The sequence below is a fragment of the Micrasema longulum genome, unplaced genomic scaffold (genome assembly GCF_059751315.1).
Source record: "Micrasema longulum isolate JH-2025_06_02 unplaced genomic scaffold, ASM5975131v1 h1tg000506l, whole genome shotgun sequence".
In the NCBI taxonomy this organism is placed as follows: Eukaryota; Metazoa; Arthropoda; class Insecta; order Trichoptera; family Brachycentridae; genus Micrasema; species Micrasema longulum.
Genome location: NW_028277703.1, coordinates 97,296 through 109,733, shown reverse-complemented (window position 1 = coordinate 109,733; position 12,438 = coordinate 97,296). Strand labels below are relative to the sequence as shown.

At 30.6% G+C, this 12,438-nt stretch overlaps 1 protein-coding gene across 1 annotated transcript in view; it reads right to left on the bottom strand.

The window, feature by feature from the left end:
* Positions 1-1,898, bottom strand: part of LOC148281004 (uncharacterized) — a gene marked incomplete at its 3' end in the record, with an annotated part of 84,804 nt that extends 82,906 nt beyond the window's left edge. Inside the window, exon 1 of the mRNA XM_088227466.1 lies at positions 1,412-1,898. The remainder of the gene's footprint in view (positions 1-1,411) is intronic.
* Positions 1,899-12,438: the final 10,540 nt, after the last annotated feature.

Sequence of the window (12,438 nt, the reverse complement as noted above, 5' to 3'; positions counted from 1 at the left end):
AATAATCCTAATATATGTTTTTGTTGTTTTTTTTATAAAATTTGAAATTAGAGTTAATCTGTATAATTTCTCTAACTAGTATCCCTTCCACAAACCCCTACCCCTCCCCTACGAAAAAAGAGATAAAAAACGCATTTGACCAACGAAGCGATACGCACTAGACGCGGACAAGAAAAGCGGCTAGGGATGTGTTTTCTCTATTTTGAGATTTAATAAAAAATATATTTTTTGTTCAAAAATTAGTTTCTGGAAAAAATTATTAGGTTTTAAAAAAAAGTTTACCATGAGGAATGTTCCTCTGTAGTTTTGCGGTCTGGCCCTGAAACACCGTGTTTGTGGCTCGTCTTTTATTTTGAAGTATCACTTTTTAACGTCCAGCATAATTTTCGTTTCGACCGGCATTATCGATGGGCATGACGTGTAATGTGCGTATCTAGCGGTCAGCGCAGCGCGGCGCATTTGGCTACTATATTTTTTTAGTTCAATTTTCGACGCGATCAACATAATTTTAATAATTATATACACTGTTGTTTTAATTACAATTTGTTTTATTCTCAGGACGGTCATCTGAGACGAACAACTGATTATCTATCCTCATTTTATGCAACAAATTGGGTATCTAATGCAATGTAAATCGCAGATAGGGTAAAAAAACATACAAATTTAAACGACTGTATAAACAATCAAAGCCTACAGCAGAATTAATAATTATTTATTGATTTAATTGATTAAAAACATGGGGAAATTCAAATTATATAAAAACTGTTTTTACGGAGCCACTTTGAATAAAAATGACGGTCGTTTCATCTTGAAAAGCATTATCAACAAAAAAAAAGATCTATAATAACGTGAATTTTTATTTGATAATATTTCGTCGAAATGAATAAAATAACGCACTAAATTTAGTGAACGTGCATTTGCGGTCGCAGGCCCTATGGCATGGAATACTCTCCCAGCAGAGGTGCGAGGCTGTGAAAGTGAAGTGATGTTTCGGAAAAAGCTTAAAACCCACTTGTTCTCTAAATCATTTGAATAAATCCGTAGCATGTGACAGCAAAATAAATTATTTTGATAAAATTACAAATTTAAAAGAATCACTATGTAAAGCGCCCTTGAGGTATTTAGTTACGAAAATGGCGCTATATAAGTTATCCATAATAATAATAATAATAACTAAGAAAATGAATGAAATAAATATAAATGTAGTACGTATTTTTAAATTAACACTTAATATAATATTTTACAGCTGTTAAAAAATTATCTATTTATACTACTAATAAGTAAGTAGATTCGAATATTATATTGATTTTTAATATGTTGATATAAATGTGAGCAATGCAAAATGACAATAAATAAACAGGTGTTGAATAAAACAAAATGAAAATGTATTAACAAAAATGCTTTGACATACTTCAATTTGAATCCATTGATTTATCCATATGCCGACGGAACATAAAATCACTAACTTATTAGTTTCACAATCCACTAAAACGATACAGATCCATTAAAAACGATTTCTCAAGACCACGACACAAAAACAAACAAAACATACGAAATGTCAAAACACAAAAAGTAAACAACAAAACAAAACAAACTTATTGTTAACGAACTGTCAGATGATCACGTAAATAATTCACTGCTGTCAAAAAGCCGATAAAAAACCAGTCAACAAAGGGGGTGATAATTGAATTGACAGTAAAACAAAAAAGTTGCAACACTCGGGGGTTTGAATAAAGTGCCCCAAACGATTTGTAAAATTAACCCCGAGTAGCAAATATGCGCCGGTGTGTGTATTTCTCTATAGAGACACTTTATACGAAGGTTTGCAGTATTTATATGTACGCCGAGCAGCGCAAGTCTGTCGACAGAACCGACCCGACGATACTCAAAGTTCAACTAAACTCACATTCGAATTTCGAATCGCTTAATTTTATGAGTTGTTGGCTTCGCTACCCCCATTTCGAGCCATAAAGCGCTATCCTTAAACGTACGTCATCATGGCGCTAGTGTTATTTTGATTGCGTAATTTTAATTTAACATTACATTTATATTATAGTTATTATACATGAAATAAATTTTACATATCATTATGCTGTAATTTGTAAGCCATCGAAGACCAAATTGTAACGACGTTTTTTAGTACTTTTATTGTTCTTTTATTACTTATAATTAAGTATTATTATTGATGTGGTATTGGAAGATAAAAACGTTTTTGTCAAAAAAAAAAAAATCATATGTTAAGTGATTATTTATCATTAATAAAAACAAGATAGAATAATACTATAATAAATTATGTTAAACTTTTTGTTTGACTAAGTTCATTTTTTATTTAGTATTTATATTTTTTTGCTGAAGAACGCTTTTTTTTACGGGTGTTAAAAAAACCACAAATAGCGTATGAACTGATTTTTAAATTACCTCAACTAAGTATGTAATATTTTTAGAAACCATTTTCTACTGGCAACATTTTTTAAATTTCATGGAAACATTATTACTTCGTACAAATAAAATATTCAGCTGGTACTTGGACACATTACGAATCAAACTATTATGTCCTGAACTATTAAATAGGTTCGTATATATAAAATATCACTTTAATTGGTCATTCATCATTACAGCACTTTCTTTATAAGTGGTGCGTCATAAACAAACTAACTTTAATACCTTCGCTTCCCGGAAAACTGTTTTTGTGCGCATATGTGTGTATGCTTCAGAGTGCATGACAGAAATTTACAAGAATTTTACTAATATATTTATATATTTTTATGTAGTTATTGATTTTATAGTTATTGATTGTATTAAACATCCAAATGTTTTTTCCATAATATTTTCATGCTCCATTTAGATTTCATGTGTCTAACTTTACTTACTATCCGTATTATTATTGTTTTACTTTTAATTTTTGGCACTAGTGTCCTCAAAAAGTCGATATACGAGAGTCAGCCAAACACAACTGCCAATTGCCCAATTGACTGATTGAAGAGTGACATATAATCTCCGCGAATATCCACTGTTTTGGTCCATCTTTTAACAAGGACATGTATTCCATTATGTTAAAAAGTACAAATATTTGAGTACTCCAATTGTCAAATAATCGTAGCTACACCGCCTTTACTGAGGGAGACAATGTGATACTATTCATCTGTAGTTATTCGGCAGTCACCACGAATGATGTCATTGACTCGCTGAATGTTGCGTGGAAACACTGCAGTCAACGGCCCGCCGCTCGACTTTTCGTCAGCCAACGGTGTTAGTTCTTCAGTTTCTTTACAGCAACGAACCAATCGTCTAACAGTACTGACATCCACTGTTTGAATCAGTCTACCCATTTTTCAGTCTTTCATGAATGCAAATAGGCGTTTCACCATCTAGGAATTCAATCAGAGAACGCTGTCTAATACAAACATTGATATCGGCCATTTTTCAGGCGAATGCAGTGCTGCCATCTGTTGACTTAGAAAGTTACTACTGCAATAGATTTTAGAAGAAGGTTCGAGAAATAGCGCCAAATTCCAAATTTTAACTTAACTAAGTTTATTTAAGTAGAAAAAAATAGGATGCATTCGTTTTTTAATGACCCTCGCATATTCCCGCAGTGGCCTCGTTTCTTATTAGTTCTTCTAGATTGTCAAAAATTACGCCATATATGGGCACATTCATTTGTTCATCGATTAACTGTTCGGTGTCTACTATACGACAGTTGTGTAATGTATGAAAGACGTCCTGAGAGATGAGTCTATCGCAAAAGCAGCATTTTTTTTCGAACATTCACGAACAGCGGCGATGTTCTCAGCCGATCTTGCGTTCCTTGAAGGTACAAATATTTGTTGATTGATTACTAAACCGGTCGTCTCAAATTTAGCCACCAAACGTTGAAGAGTTGACTGCGAAGGGCCACCACGTCTACCGTAAAATGAGCGCAACTTTTGCACTAACGAACTATCATTTTGATTTAAAAAAATATCATTTGAACGTGCTGTTCAATTGTTTTACTTGCCATGGTGATTTGGCATAAATAATTTAATTAAAAATATATATATATAAATAGTCATTAAAACAAAATGGCCGTTAAAGACCGTCAAAATTTACCCGCGCCAAAAACCTTTTAGGTTGCTGACGGTTAGGTTACTATTTTTAATTTTTATACCACTATGTACATTTTAGTGCAGAAAATTTTATTTGAATTTATAGGCAATTAAAGATAACTCTTTTACATTTCAATTGTAATTGGGGCCCTAGCCACCTTATTTTATTTTGTTTTAAGTTGTCCGTAGAAACATTGCCGACAATCTTACACTATTATATAGTTGAATGGTAAGAACATATCTCTTATTTGTAAAATAATAATGAACGAAAACTAGTAGTAAAGCATTTTCAGTATTGTGGTGAGAGGATTAGCCTACCATACAAGAGGTCTCGGGTTCGATTTCCAACATAATTGACATGAAATATTTATTTAAAGGGTGTTTTCACAGAATAATATTTCATAGTCTCTGGACTGGTATTTGAAGCGTAAGACTGATCATTTTACCTTCATGTAACAAAAGTGATCAAGATACACTGCAATAGGTGTACCGATGCAGTGCCCTATGCACCATTAGGTGCGAAAAGGGAATGATGATGATGATGATGAGTAGTATAATAAGCCCACTGTCGTAATTAAAAATTCTACTCAAATTAAGGAAATTTACTGAAGTGGCTTTTTTATAATCGAATTTTGTAATTTTAATAAATTAAAGTGTCTGAAACATGTTTATCTACTGTAGAAAAATAATTTTTGAACAAATTATCTCCTTGAAATTTATTTAAAATCAGTTAATTTTGTAAAATATATCGGTGTCGTAATTTTGACATCACCGCAAAGTTGTTATTTTCTCCCGCCCCCGTACATCGTCCATCACAACGGGCTAGAGGAATCACCTCGCCACTCCATTAGGGCTAATTTATAGGCATTTTGTCACTTGTTTGGGGAGCACGGCCGACCCAACGCGCGGTCAAACTTGCTTGAGATTTACGGCACTTTTATTATCATCACTAGCTACTTTATGTAATTGATTCTTTTAATATTATTTTTTATGCCTCAGAGTGAATTAGTGATGCGATTAATTCGACGTCATAGTGGAATTATTCGATGATTATGACAGTCAATAATCGAAAAATTCCGTTGTAAGAATATTTTAATAATTATAAAATTATGCCATATTACGATAACAATAATATGCTTTTTTAAAAGAAAAAAATAATAATTCCGTTCTTACTATTCAAAAAGATGTTTAAATTTGGGGGACTATTTTGAATTAACTCGTTGTTTGGAAATAGGAATCGAATATCGATATTGATTTAACGACACTAGCCGAACCACTTATTTATTTTATTTGTTCGACTAACATACTGCTCTGAATTTTGACTAGCTGAAACTAAAGATAATTATCACAGAATAAACAATTAACAACCCTTGTCTCTAATAAAATAGCCTTTGGTTACAACATGTCTTTTTTTTATTTTAATTCAAAATTATACCAAAATCTCTTAAAATGTTTCATCTAATTATAAGCAAAATTCATATTTATGGCGAACTTTTAATAATTGTAATGCACAAACATAATCATAAAATATAGATTTACTTGTAAATAATCATAATGACGTGCGGCGTCTGCTTTCGAAATAATTCGTGGTGTTTTTTCTTTTGTTTTTGATTTGACATTACTGTTACTATTACTGTACATTTTTTGTTCGAGAATATTTTTTAACTTACTGTGATGCTACTTGTGAAAACCTGTAATTGGCTTATTTGTAATTTGTTTGATTTTATATATAAGACTAGCGGACCCGACATACGTTGTCCTGCCCGATCGTTGGCTTGCCTGCTATTAGTTTGAAAAAAAACGTTTTATTGATAAGTAGGTACCTAGGTACTTGTTTGTGATTGAATTCCAAAACTAAAAATTGTTAATATTGAATTGTTGAATTTAAGTAGGTACCTAGGTACTTGTTTATGATTGAATTACAAATAATAAAATACATATTTTTTCAAATATGGCATTCTTTTTGCAAACGTCAAACTCCGGTTTTCTTACCAACAGAGGGGTGTACTTATGTAAAAATATGACTTCTAAAAATGTATTGAATTTAATATTATTTTTGTATTACCAAAAAACCGGTAAAAAGACATAAATGGGTAGAAATTATAAGGAATTTAAGCAAATAATATGATTGAGATCTACAAAAAACACATGCTATTTGTAAACATTCAAAAAGAAACTTTTTAAACACAAAAAAATCACATCTTACTATTTTTTTGTAAATGCATTCTCCTCGAATGCAACCCTGGTACATCGATTAATAAAACATTTATGCTCCTTACTCATTTTTTACATATCAGATTGAAGATGTTTATATCTACGAACACGCACAGCGCAAAGATCTATATTTCTCTGAAAACCGCACGATAAATTTAGTTGTTGGTTATCCAAATAAAGAAAAAAAAAATGTAATTTAAAAAAATATTCTTGAACTAGCTAAGATTAAATTTTTATTTAAAAGTAAGTAAAAACGAAAGACCTAAAAACAATTATAACAGTTATTTTCATGATTAAATATTTAAAGTAAATCAGTCGATTTGGGAAATTTTAGTGTAATCTTCATACAGTTAATTAAATAAGGTGGTATGTCGTGCCTACTTCTCTGCTTATCTTACGGGCAATGGCCAGTGACGAGTATACATGAATGATTTTATGATATACCTACTATATTTTCCAATCATCGATATTTGTCTTCAGTCATAAATTATTTTCGGTTAGATTTAAAAACATATCTACGTACAATCGGACTTGTAACATCATGTCATAATCTTGTATCATATTATATACATATGTTATTATGATTAAGTATTTAACAAACAACGTTTTCTGTTGTTCCGAATCAATAACGTTAATTGAATCGGTGAAAATAACCCGTTATAATTAAGGTTTATTCCGTCACTATGATGTATGCGCTTGGGATGACGTGACGTACATATTATAAGTTAAATAGATTCATCAGATCTCTTTTTTAATGTGTGATCTTTGACGCTAATGGGTAAAGTGACTCAACTTATTTTTTGTGTCACTCTACATCTATTTCTTATTATAATATGAAGGTATAATATTAGTTGGCGGACATTTTTAATTGGTTATCAATTAATAAAGGTCGATTACATTATTTATTACGTTCAGCTTGATGGCCCAGTTTACACATTACTTTTTTATTACTTTCATCATTTTCATTTTCAAAAAATAATTTAAAATACAGGTTTTAAAATGTTATATATATGTATTCTAAATTAAAAACATCATACAAATTCCGTTTTTTTTTTTAAGTTTACTTGGATTGATTTTAATAAATTATTATTTCGGCAAAAAATGCGTATATTTATAATTTTATTGAAATATGATTACTGGATATTTTTTTAAATTTCTTATATTTATTGATACATTAATTATATTTATATTAGAAGTGGGAGCCAATTTCGAGTATGTTTTTTTTAATGTCCACTAAAAGTGGGGTTTTCAGGAATTATTTAGCCTTTAGAAGCGTGATTAAATTGTTCACAAATGAATTTATTTTTCCTTTTACTAATTAATAATTAAGAATACAATTAATTCTATGTTTAGATTAACTCATTGTCAATTGTTTAGATACTTACATAAAAAAGTAATGAAAATAATAAAAAAACTCTTCTGTAGTTAATCAGTTTTGAAGATATATTATTTTCTTTTTAAATTAAAAAACAATGTAGCTACACTGTTATACATATGTTTTTTTTTATATCAACGCCATACATTTTTTTTCGCTGTAAATTGTTCTTGTATTATTTATGTGTGTAGCCACATGGACTAAGGGTTTAACCTTTTTTTACAAAAGTTTGTGTCGTTTTTTCGTTTTCTTGCGATAATTAGCAAATAGTCTTCATATAAAAAAAATTGCTAATCATGAGAATACAAATACTGTTTTATAATGAGGTGTCGTATAGTAATCTAATGATATATTTTATATGCAAATAAATGGATAATCATCATTATCATTTTCGCACCTAATGATGCAAAGGGCACTCCACTGGTTCACAAAACGTAGCGAATATTGATTTCTTTTGTTACATATAGATAGCATGATCAGTCTTAGCTTTAGGTGCCAGTCCAGGGCCTATAAAATACTCTAGTTATAACACCTTTTCAAATAAATAATTCCTGTTTTACAAATTCTGTTACGAGTCCGGCGGATGAAGAAACCAGCAAAGTTATGAGTGTGAAATAGAACCGAAACCCTGGACGAGTGCTTAAAATTCGATGGCTACTCTCAGGTAAAAATACAGTAAAAGGAAATCGAGTAGAGATAAGTTCCCCTCGTAGCGTAGTGGTTGGCGTATTCTTTTATCACGCTTGAGGTCTTATCTGGCAAGGTGGACTTAAAATATTAGTTTTATGTGATATTTATTATAATATTTCATTGTTTCTAGCCTAATACCTGAAGCGTAAGGCTGTCATGTCTTCAGTGTCATAAAAATGATCGAGATGCGCTCCTATTGGAGCGTCAACGCGATGCTCTGTCCACCACGAGATGACTTTTTCAGATTTTTTGCCCGAAAACAGTCATTGAGTCGAAAACATTTTTTCAGGATCATGATAATATTTTACACACATAACTGTATTTTTCATCACCTTAGATACTAATTATACATTATATTTATTTATTTATATATATGCCCAATGAGCATTTTAAATGACATGTTATTACATAAAAAAATATTATAAAGAAAAGTAGAAAGACATATTTTATTTTATTTGGGAAATCAACAGTTCTACATACATATTTATAGTAAACAAACAGATTTAGTGCATAAACTCAGCACTAATAACAGATTTCCACAAAGTATACAAAGTTAGTAAAGAAAATATATTACATATCAAATAAATACATTTAAGTTTATACATATAAAAATGTTATTTTCATGTACTCGTAAATATTTTTTAATAATCAATTTTTTTTTTTTTTCATATTTTTTAAGAAAATTAAGTTACTGTAAATCGGGCGGGGATTAGGACAAGAATGCTTGAAAAGAGGATAAGGAGGGGAAGGGAGATGTACACATTTATTATTATATGTCTACTAAGTTACATAATGCATTTTTAGTGTAAATTTTAAATCTGACAGAGTGATGTTTGTGTAATCTATATCTTTAAATTTTGTATTGTGCACTGAAAAAGTCCTATGAAAAAAAGCATTTTTAACATACGACATACTTATAAATATATAAACAAATATATACAATACTAGTGGACCCGATAGACTTTATTCTGCCCGAACGTTGATATGCCTGCTTTTATCTTGGAAAAATACTTTTCTTTGATAAGTGGGTACCTAGGTACTTGTTTATGGTTGAATTCCAAAACGTAAAATAAATATTTTTTTAAATATGGCATTCTTTTTGCAAACGTCCAACTCCGGTCTTCTCACCAACAGAGGGGTGTATTTATGTAGGAATACGATTTTAAAAAATGAATTGAAGTTAATATTATTTTAGTATTCCCAAAAATTCAGTAAAAAGCAATAAATTGGTAGAAATTATAAAGAACTTAAGGAAAGAATCTGATTGAGATCCATAAAAAACAAATGTTGTTTTTAAACATACAAAAACAAACTTTTTCAAGTACAAAAAAGCAAAATCTTTACATTTTTTTGTAAATGCATTCTCCTCGAATGCAACCCTAGTAGATCGATCGTAAAACATTTATCCTCCTTACTTCGTTTTTATTTATTAGATTGAAGATTTTAATATCTACTAACACGAACAGCGCAAAGATCTATATTTCTCTGAAGACCGCACGTAAATCGGTTAAGCCGTTTAGGAGTGCAGTGACATCACACGTACAGAGGAATTATATATAAAGATAAATAGTATTCAAATCCTTTCATGAAATGGCACTAGTGCTGAAGAAGATAATCCAGATGTTCATAGCACTTTTTTGGATTGAGGGAAAGAGACAAGTGAATTCTAACTGACAGGTATTTTAATTTATTAGACATGACCAATTCGCGAAAATTATTATAAAACTTTTTTAAATTATTTATGGAAGCCAACAGACCTGTTTATCCAACAGGGCCTTTATCACGACTATATGGAATGTTTATACAAACAAAATTATATAAAATCTTTACTTAGGTCAGCATTAGATTCAGCCTGAGGAAAACATGTCGAACTACTAGCTTCAGAGATCATGCGGTACCAATAAAGTTGAAAGGTTTTTTTTTTTAGATAAAAAATGATAGATTATTAAAATAATCTTTTTATTTTTTATATATCGTATTATCAACGCTATGATTTTTAAAGTTTTGTATTTCTGAAAAAACTCCGCGAGTGGCGTCAGAGGTCCTCTTCCGCTTATTTTTCGTCAGCTCTGCCGATTGGTCCGTTAACGGTAAGCAAACCGGGCATCTTTCGCTAGTTAATTATACTTCCTTAGAATGTAACGTGAGTACACGATTGTAAAGTATTTTTATCAATTAGTTTATTTGAAAGCTCTGTCTACCCATATTAAAACAGCTAAAATATGAAAACAGTTAATTTTTTTTATAAGGAAGATATTGTTTTCGGCAATTAGCCCGCCAAATTAAGTATATTTTTAATATTTATTTATTTATTTTTGCACCGCAACAGGCCAAGAGGCCCAATGACTGTGGTGAATTACATCACAGAACACCCAGGCTTGAGAAAAATCACATTTTATTTTTTGTTCTCTCACCGGGAATCGAACCCGGAACCTTCCATGCGTGAGTCAAGCGCCTTGACCACTACACCACGGAGGCCGCCATATCAATATATATATATATCAAGTAGTTAATAAATAAAAATCTTAAGTAAGTTACCATTGAGGTCGTTTTACATAAAAATGGCGCTTTACTAATCAGATAATATTAATGACTATTTTTATATCTATGAAAATAGTTTATTGTATTGTTAAAAAATACTCCTTTTTAAAAATCTCCTTAATTCTAAATAAAATATTAAGTGGAACAAGCCGGAGAAATTAAATCACATTAACAAAAAAAATTATTAATGCTACCCGCGCAGTGCTCCACGAACCATTGATTTATGTGAGGCAGTTGTCCTTTGTTATGTTATGACACTATACTGTTTATCCTTCTCTCCGGTAATACTACTGCATGCCGTCTCGTTCCCTCGCAGCATCCGCGCCATGCTCGCGTCCCCCTCCCACCGTTGTAACCTAGCCAATGCGAGTGAGAGAGATGCATGAAAGTGAGTTCACATTATGTTTGGCATTTAAACGGCATCTGTTGGCGGCGATTTGTCTTACAAGCGCGCGGCTCTGGTAAAAAGGAACAAACCATTTATACCGCATAATTTTCGTTAAATAATTTTGATGCATGCTTTTTTACGTGAATTAATTGATTTTACTCTTCCGTGTTGTAATTTATGAAGCATGTTAGTGTCGTTAAAGGTAATCAAGAGCAACTTCCGAAAGCATTATTAGTTTTTGGAATCCGTTTGATAAATTGCTTAATTTGTATGATTTTTCAATTTATAAATATATTTATAGAAAATATGTTTGTATTCCGAACTTATTGCACATTAACTAGTCTATTATTTTGTTATTATCTGTCTGTATAGTGGTCTAGTGGCTAGTGCGTTAGCGCATTAGGTCAGGCGCGTCAATTATTTTATTGCCGGTATAATTAGAACTAAAAATTACATTTTGGTGATTTTTTAAGAAAGCTTATTAAAGAAATAAACATTATGACGGTAAAAAGTCAGTTTATTTATGAAAATATTATGTATATGCCTTAAATATATCTCCATTTTTAAAAAAATAGCGACAAACATAATTATAATACTAGAAGTAATGACAAATTAGTAATCCCGAAATCAAAGCTAAATAAAGTAAGCACATTGTTTGTGGGGCACTGCGTACGCTTCTACAATAGAATACCCGATAATGTCATAATTATGACAGACAATATTTTTTTTATCTTTATAAAAGGCGTACTTCTAAAAATGGCCTATTATGGACTTAATAAGTACATGGAAGACAGTAGTATATGAAATTTTTGATTTATTTATTTTTTGTTTTTGGAAACTGAAGGGGAAAAAAATAAACTTACTGTTATGCAGAATAGGGCATAAGAGTTATTTTGAGAAAAAATAAATACACTCGGATAAAGTTGATGTTAAAACAAACAAAAATTATGACAGTTTAATGTAATGTTTTTTTTTCACAAAATGAATAATGGTTATACTTCAAAAGAGTTGAATCAAAAGGTTTTTTCTAATCAATGTGAACACGGATATAAAACAAGAAATAAAATAGTAAAAGTACCATTTCGTAAAAAAACAAATACATAGAACTCGTTGATGCACCGTTCTGTACAGTTATATTATAAGGA